The sequence below is a fragment of the Anolis sagrei genome, chromosome 5, assembly GCF_037176765.1.
Source record: "Anolis sagrei isolate rAnoSag1 chromosome 5, rAnoSag1.mat, whole genome shotgun sequence".
Classification (NCBI taxonomy): Eukaryota; Metazoa; Chordata; class Lepidosauria; order Squamata; family Dactyloidae; genus Anolis; species Anolis sagrei.
The window spans coordinates 94,416,554-94,424,553 of NC_090025.1; positions in this window are offsets into that span (position 1 = coordinate 94,416,554).

Here is an 8,000-nt window from a genome sequence, read left to right on the forward strand (position 1 = left end):
CAAGAGGGATCCTCTCACCTCTGCAGGAGTCTACCGTATACCATGCAGCTGTGGACAAGTCTACATAGGGACCACCAAACGCAGCATTGCCCAAACACGAATCAAGGAACATGAAAGGCACTGCAGACTACTTCAACCAGAGAAGTCAGCCATAGCAGAGCACCTGATGAACCAGCCTGGACACAGCATATTATTTGAGAACACAGAAATGCTGGACCACTCTCACAACCACCATGTCAGACTACACAGAGAAGCCACTGAAATCCACAAGCATGTGGACACTTTCAACAGAAAGGAGGAAACCATGAAAATGAACAAAATTTGGCTGCCAATATTAAAAAAAACTCTAAAATCACAACAGCAAATAACAAAGAGTAAACAATCAGGCACATCTAATCACCTCTCAACAAAAGATTCCCCCAGGCACTGCCAAGCCATCAAATGCTAATTAAGGTGGTCAGTTGAAACATTCACACCTAGCTCCAGCAGATAAGAGTCCTTTGCCCCACCCTGGTCATTCCACAGATATATAAACCCATTTTCCTACTTCCAACAGACCTCACTACCTCTGAGGATGCTTGCCATAGATGCAGGCGAAACATCAGGAGAAAATGCATCTAGAACATGGCCATATAGCCCGGAAAAACCTACAACAATCTAGTGATTCTGACCATGAAAGCCTTTGACAATAAATTCAAAATAGTAAGAGGTTTTCCTTCATCACCTCGCACCAAGAGACTGTGAATGTAAACACTGTTTTCGGTACACTGCTCTATTTGTGGAGAGTCCCAAGTGAAAACAATTGGATAGTGTTCATTGTGTTTATTATACCATTGTTCTCAATATCTTCATTGTATTGCATGCACACCCACCCACCCACCCATCGTCAAGTGAGCACCATTTTGAAATCTAGAATCACCAGGGAATTAAATATCTAAAAAGGAACTGACACCTCAACAAAAGTAAAAGTAATGAGGATAGCTCCAAATGTGGGTTGTCATTGGAAATATATTATTTAATGCGAATGTCAAGCAGCACCTTTTTCAGACTAAATTTAACACAGCACAAGCTTTTGCAGCTTACATCCCACTTCTATGAATGTAAAAATTGGGAACTGCCACCCGAAGGAATTCAAACCACAAGTGCTCTCTGTAAGGAGGCAATCACCTCTATTGCAAATGAGATGGGAAACCAACCTCATTTGCAATATAGGAACAGTGTGGATAAAGCAGCAAAATGAACATTAAACTTTAGCAGTGTAAATGGAACAGCTATAGCAGCTGCTCCCACCTCTGTCACACACTTTGGCCAGCATCCTGCAAATGACTTTCTCTCTTTTTTTGTACACTGTTCCAAAAAACCCAATGCCTTTCAGTTATCAAGCCTTGGGAGAGGGATGCTACTGCTCCTTATTACCAAAAGTGGGAGGAGAGAGCAATTTGGATCATGAAGATGTGGGTGATCCAAGATCCCAGGGTAAAGAAATGCCTGAAAGTTCATTTGAGATTGCACTCTCATTTTCCCTCATCTCACCAAGCTCAGACCAGTTTCTACTGTGTGCAGAGGCGGCCCTAGGTAATTTTCAAAGGTAAGCAAACAGTATTTTGGCGCCCTGCCCCCCCCCCCAACCAATCATTGATATATATTTTCTGTTCGTCGTGGGAGTTCTGTGTGCTATATTTGGTTCAATTCCATCATTGGTGGAGTTCACAATGCTCTTTGATTGTAGGTGAACTATACATCCCAGTAACTACAACTTGCATATGTCAAGGTCTATTTTCCCCCAAGAGCACCTCAAGAGCACCCCTGGGCAAAATCAACTATACTGCAAATGCTTACTTTGCGTAATGGGTTGAGCCGCCCCTGGGGGGAGTTCAAGCCGCACCCCTCCCCCCTCTCACTGTCTCTCTCCCCCTCCCTTCCCCATAAGGGAAAGGGGGAGGGGCAGGTCAAGCAGCACCCCTCCCCTATCTCTGTCTCTCTCCCCCTTCCTTCCCCATAAGTCAAGGGGGAGGGGCAGGTCAAGCAGCATGTTGGGGTTCAGTCTGATCCTGATCTGTGTGAACAGGATTCTCTGATAGTTTTTCAAACTGAGCAAGCTCTCCCTGACTCTGACAGTGTGGAATGTGTTGTTGATGCAGAGGTCAGTGGGAATGAAAACGAAACCCAACAGTTAGAAGAGAATGTTTTGGAAGTTAGCCGTGATATCTCCCCACCTGGGCTTGATAATGAGCTCCGAAGAGAACAGATAGTGAGAGATAGATTTGTTTCCCAGTCTGTACGAAGTTCACAGCGTCTTCAGCAGAAAGAGTCCCAAACAGAAAAGTCAAGGGGCGTTTCTAAGAATAGCTTCTTTGGTTTAAGAGCATCCCTGCCGGGTGCTTCTTTAGGTCAAGCAACGTTCCGGACTGTGGCTGGTCTTGGCAGAATTCCTGTGTTCCATGGCCAGTAATCCCAGAGGCTTGTAGTTTCCAAGTTCATGGTTAGTAAAAGGCTAACAGACTCCTGGTTATTGTTTTGTGGCTTTTGAAGTTTTGCTCAAGTTCAGAGATCCTATTGACTACTGTGTTTTTCTGTGGCTTTTTTACTCTGCATTTACCTTTCTTTTGTAACCAATTTTTCATCAATAAACAAGGATTGCTTTTCTACAGTCCAGAGTGGTGGATTTAATCTTATGGTCTTGTTTCTTGAACTGGGATGCAACACAGCACCCCTCCCCCCTCTCTGTCTCTCTCCCCCTCCCCTCCCCTTAAGAGGGAGGGGGAGGTCAAGCAGTACCCCCCTCTCTTTCTGTCTCTCTCTCCTTCTCCCCTCCCCATAAGGGAAAGGGGGAGGTCAAGCAGCACCCTCTCCCTTTCCCTCTGTCTCTGTGTCTCTCTCCCCCTCCCCTCCCCTCTGAGGCATGCTCCCCTTTTGTCACCCCTTCCCTTCTCCTTTTATAGGCTGGCCCCAAGCATCCAGTGCATGCACGTGCAGGCATCCACTCGCCCGCCTATCCACCCACTCGTGCTGCACCCGCCTCACGCTCCTCTCCTCTCCCCAATCCGTGGGTGGGCCAAGGGGCGGAGCCGCATCGCCGCACTTGCTCCCTTGTCTGGCCCTCTTCAGGTCCAGAGGCGTGTCTGAAGACCCCAGCGTGTGCACAAAAGGTTGCCTCTTCTCCTGACTTTCTCCTCAGCCATTGGAACCAAGAGAGAGAGAGAAAGAGAGGCGGAGAGAGAGGAAAGAGAGGCCCACCTTTCCTTCTCTCTCTTGGTCCCAATGGCTGAGGAGAAAGTCAGGAGAAAAGGCGACGTTTGGTGCGCACGCCGGGGTCTTCAGACATGTCTCTGGACCCGAAGCGGGCCAGGCAAGGGAGCAAGTGCGGCGTGGCGGCTCCGCCCCTTGGCCCACCCGCAGATTGGGGAAAGGAGAGGAGTGCAAGGTGGATGGAGCGCTGTGGACTCGGGAAAGAGAACCAGTCATGGGGAAGGGATCGAACGTGGAGAACGATTGAGCACCGGCTCTTCATGCGCACCCGGTGACCGGGTGGAGCAGGAACGAGAGGGGCTAGGCAAGGCTCTAGGGCCCGGCCCCATTGGGAAGAGGATCACCTGGCAGTGAGGCAAGGAAGCCGAGGCTCCCCCCAGACTGCTAGGGCTGCTGTGAGCTGAGGGGGCACTCCACAAATGGCAGTCATGGGGCATTTACTGAGGTGCCTCTGCGCCCCTGGCAAAAAAAAAGTGTACTGCGACCGCTTACTTTGCTTAATGGATGAGCCGCCCCTGACTGTGTGGTCTGTTTTTCTTCCTCCTTCTCCCTTTCCCATCAGAAGAAACAGGTGCAGGTGTCCTTCTCAATACTTGCAGTTGCTAAAGTATTACAGCATAGCAGTTACAGCAGTATCACATTGCATTAATTGTAGACTGTAGATGTATCCCAGACCTGTGTGGAGTTTGACAGGGCTAGCCAATCTCCAGGCTCCTCTATCTGTGCAAACACTCTCTCCACATATGTGTTGATGGTAGCGGGAGATTTTTCATTTTATTTTCTATTGCTGTTATAATTACCAAATACTCACTTAACATTTGACGTCTTAATTCCTACATTGTTCTAGTGTTTGATGTTTGATAGTGTTTGATTGAGGGCAAATAATGTTTTTCTTAATCTCTAATTTGCATTACTTAATAACATACAGTGGTATTTAATGTTTGACAGCTGATAGCCTATCTGGTTTCATAAGGCCAAATCTAATAGCTGGAGATATCAGCAAATATTAAGCACTTTGCTTTTGAAGTGAAGTTTGGGGTAATTTGGAACAGCAGGCCTATTTCCAAGCTGCTAAGGGGAAAGTTCTGTTTAAGAGCTATTTTTATGAGAAAATTTGCAAAGTATATTGCTGTTCTTTAAGTGTTCCCGATATATTTTTCAAATTCAGTTTTGCAGTGTGGGAAAGGGGAGATGAAATTCACAGTCAGAGCTTCATATCCATGGATTTAACCAGCTGCTTGAAAACACCCCCCCCCTACCAAATCAATAAATAAACCTTGATTTTGTTATTATATAAGGGACACAGTTTATTTATTTATTTATTTCAGACATTTATATCCTGTCCTATCTCGACCTCTGTAGGGTGGCTGACAACAAAAGCATAAATATACATCTTAGGTAAAAACAGTATAAAACATTATACAAGCATCATAAAAACTGTAAAACATTAGAACAATTGCAAGAATTAAATCGTCGTCCTCCACACAGTCCATTCGAGTCCATCAGAGTCCATTAAACCATAGCTCTACCATCACGTCGGTCTAGTCTGCAAAGGCCTTATCCCACAGCCAGGATTTCACCTTTTTCTAGAAGGTCAGGAGGGAAGAAGTGGACCTGATTTCACTTGGGAGGGAATTCCATAGCTGAGGGGCCACCACAGAGAAGAGATTGCGATGGTGGGGGGATAGTGAGCAGGGCCTCCCTGGACAATCTTAAGGCTCGGAGCGATTTACAACATACATATGCAATACATTACATTTAAAAACAAAGAAAAATTTCAATCAACCAGATTCAAATGCCAGCCTAAATAAATAAGTTTTACAAGCTCTACGAAAAGATAGTAAATCTCGGAGAGCTCGTGTTTCCGCTGGCAAGGCTTTCCACAGGTAAGGAGCCACCACCGTGAATGCTCTACGCCTAGTAGACATCAGGTGAAAGGTCCTAAAATTGGGAACTTCAAGGAGATTCTGATCGTCTGAACCGAGTGATCTCGGGGGTTGGTAGGGGGTGAGGTGGTCCCTCAGGTGCTCCGGCCCCAGGCCATATAAGGCCTTAAAGGTAAGAATAAGCACTTTGAAGGTGATCTAGTGGTCAATTGGCAACCAGTGCAGTTACTGCAAGATTGGAGTAATATGACACTTCACTGGGACCCCTGCGAGAAGCCGGGCAGCAGCATTTTGCACTAGTTTAAGTTTCCGGATCACCAATAAAGGAGCCCCCAGTTGCGCAGTGGGTTAAACCCCTGTGCTGGCAGGACTGAAGACCGACAGGTCGCAGGTTCGAATCCGGGGAGAGGCGGATGAGCTCCTTCTATCAGCTCCAGCTCCTCATGCGGGGACATGAGAGAAGCCTCCCACAAGGATGATAAAAACTAGGGCTGGGCGGTTTCGCTCGTTAATTTCGTAATTCGTTATTAATTCGTTATTTTTTTTATAACGAAGCGATATTGAACCATTCAGGAGCAACTAAAAACCGAAACGAATTTTTTCAATTCGTTTCGTAATTGTTTCGCATTTGTTTCGAAATCGATTTGTAATTGATTCGAAATTGTTTCGTTCTTATTTCCTCATGTCTGGTGCAAGTTTTATAGTCGTTTGTTTTGTCAGTGAAAAAAAAAATTATCACACCAACAGTCAACAACAGAGGGAGAGGGAAGCTTCCTGTCCCATTTGGAGGTTTTTTTTAAGCGTATTGCGCGATCGCGCCCGCCATTAACGAATCGATTCATAATTGTTTCAAAATCGATTCGTAATTTACGAAATTTCGTAAATATCGAATTTTTTTAAAGGAAAATTTTGGAATTAATTTAAAAATTGAAACGCAAAAACCCCCTAAAAACGAATCGAGTTTAGAAACAAATTTTTCAGTGGTTGCCCAGCCCTAATAAAAACATCAAATCATGCAGGCGTCCCCTGGGCAATGTCCTTGCAGACAGCCAATTCTCTCACACCAGGAGTCACTCCTGACATGACAAAAAAACATCCAATAAAGGCAGGCCTATGTAGAGGATGTTACAGTAGTCCAGCCTTGAGATGACCATAGCCTGGATCACCGTGGCCAGGTCATCCCTGGACAGATAGGGAGCCAGACACCTAGCCTGATGCAGATGGAAAAATGCGACCCTGCTCGCGGCGGAGACCTGTATCTCTATATGTATATCTCCTTAAGAGGGGAACCACATACTCATATGTGCTCTTCACATGGTTTCGTTTTCTAGCCTACATTCTGCTGAAAATTAAATTTCCAAGCTCTGCCGTGGAAAATATCAGATTTGTGAAATTACCACTTTTTGAAGATGGTTCCTCAGCTCAGTCTTCTTCTGAGGAGTCCCATTAGGGGATGAAGTCCCAATTGAACTGAGACTTTGTACTAGGAATAATCTTGCTGGGATGGATTAGAACAAAAGAAAAATGTGGTAACCTATCCCCTCCCCACTGCCGCAATGGAAACACAAAATTAATCAGTCACCCGGTGGCGTAGTGGGTTAAACCCTTGTGCCAGCAGGACTGCTGACCGATAAGTCAGTGGTTCAAATCTGGGGAGAGCAGGTTGAGCACCCTTTGTCAGCTCCAGCTCCTCATGTGGTGACATGAGAGAAGGATGGTAAAATATCAAACATCCAGTTGTCCCCTGGGCAACGTCCTTGCAGACAGTCAATTCTCTCACACCAGAAGCAACTTGCAATTTCTCAAGTCGCCCCTGACTTGGAAAAAGAAGTCACCATATGGCTTCCAAACTAAGCTGAAAACAAGGAGTTGTGTTAGTAAGTCATTCTTATTTACAAACTTGTTTTTATTTTTATTATTAGTACCAGATTGTGGAAATAGGAACCATTTGGTTCTTTTGTCACTAGACATTCTTCAAATTGCGAAGAACAAGACATTTATTTGAAATACATTCATCATGATGTCACGGCTGATGAATTAGAATGTGAAGTTTTCGTGTGAGTGGAAAATGCTTAACTTTGAAGAATGTATCTTCATTAGAAAGTGTGTTTATGTGTATGCGTCCAAACATATGTTTGGAAGCTATATGACACAACCTAACGCCTTTCTCTTCCTCTTCTTGTTTTGTGTGAAAAAAAAAACTGATATGGTAAATATTCATGAGAAGGTTATTTAATCATGCGGCTGTATTCTATGCAAATGCTTTCTTCATGCAACAAGACACACACATATGAGAGTATTTTATTTGTCGTGTCATGGCAACCAGTCAATAATTATATTACATTTCTAACAGAACAAAGCAAACAAACAGACAAATACAAAATTTGTGAGTTTGGTAGTTGATTAAATGTCCTTTGACCAGTAGCTGGCCACTTGGAGTGCTTCTGGTATTGCTACAAGAAGGTCCTCCACTGTGCAAGTGGCAGGGCTCAGGTTGCATTGCAGCAGGTGGTCAGTGGATTGCTCCTCTCCACACTTGCATGTCGTGGATTCCACTTTGTAGTCCCATTTCTTGAGGTTGGCTCTGCATCTCGAGGTGCCAGAGCGCAGTCTGTTCTTCCAAGTTGCCCAGTTTTCTGTGTGCCCAGGGGGGAGTCTCTCATTTGGTATCAGCCATTGGTTGAGGTTCTGGGTTTGAGCCTGCCACTTTTGGACTCTCGCTTGCTGAGGTGTTCCACCGAGTGTCTCTGTAGATCTTAGAAAACTATTTCTAGATTTAAGTCGTTGACGTGCTGGCTGATACCCAAACAGGGGTGAGCTGGAGATGTCTCTGCCTTGGTCCTTTCACTATTGGCTACTACTTCC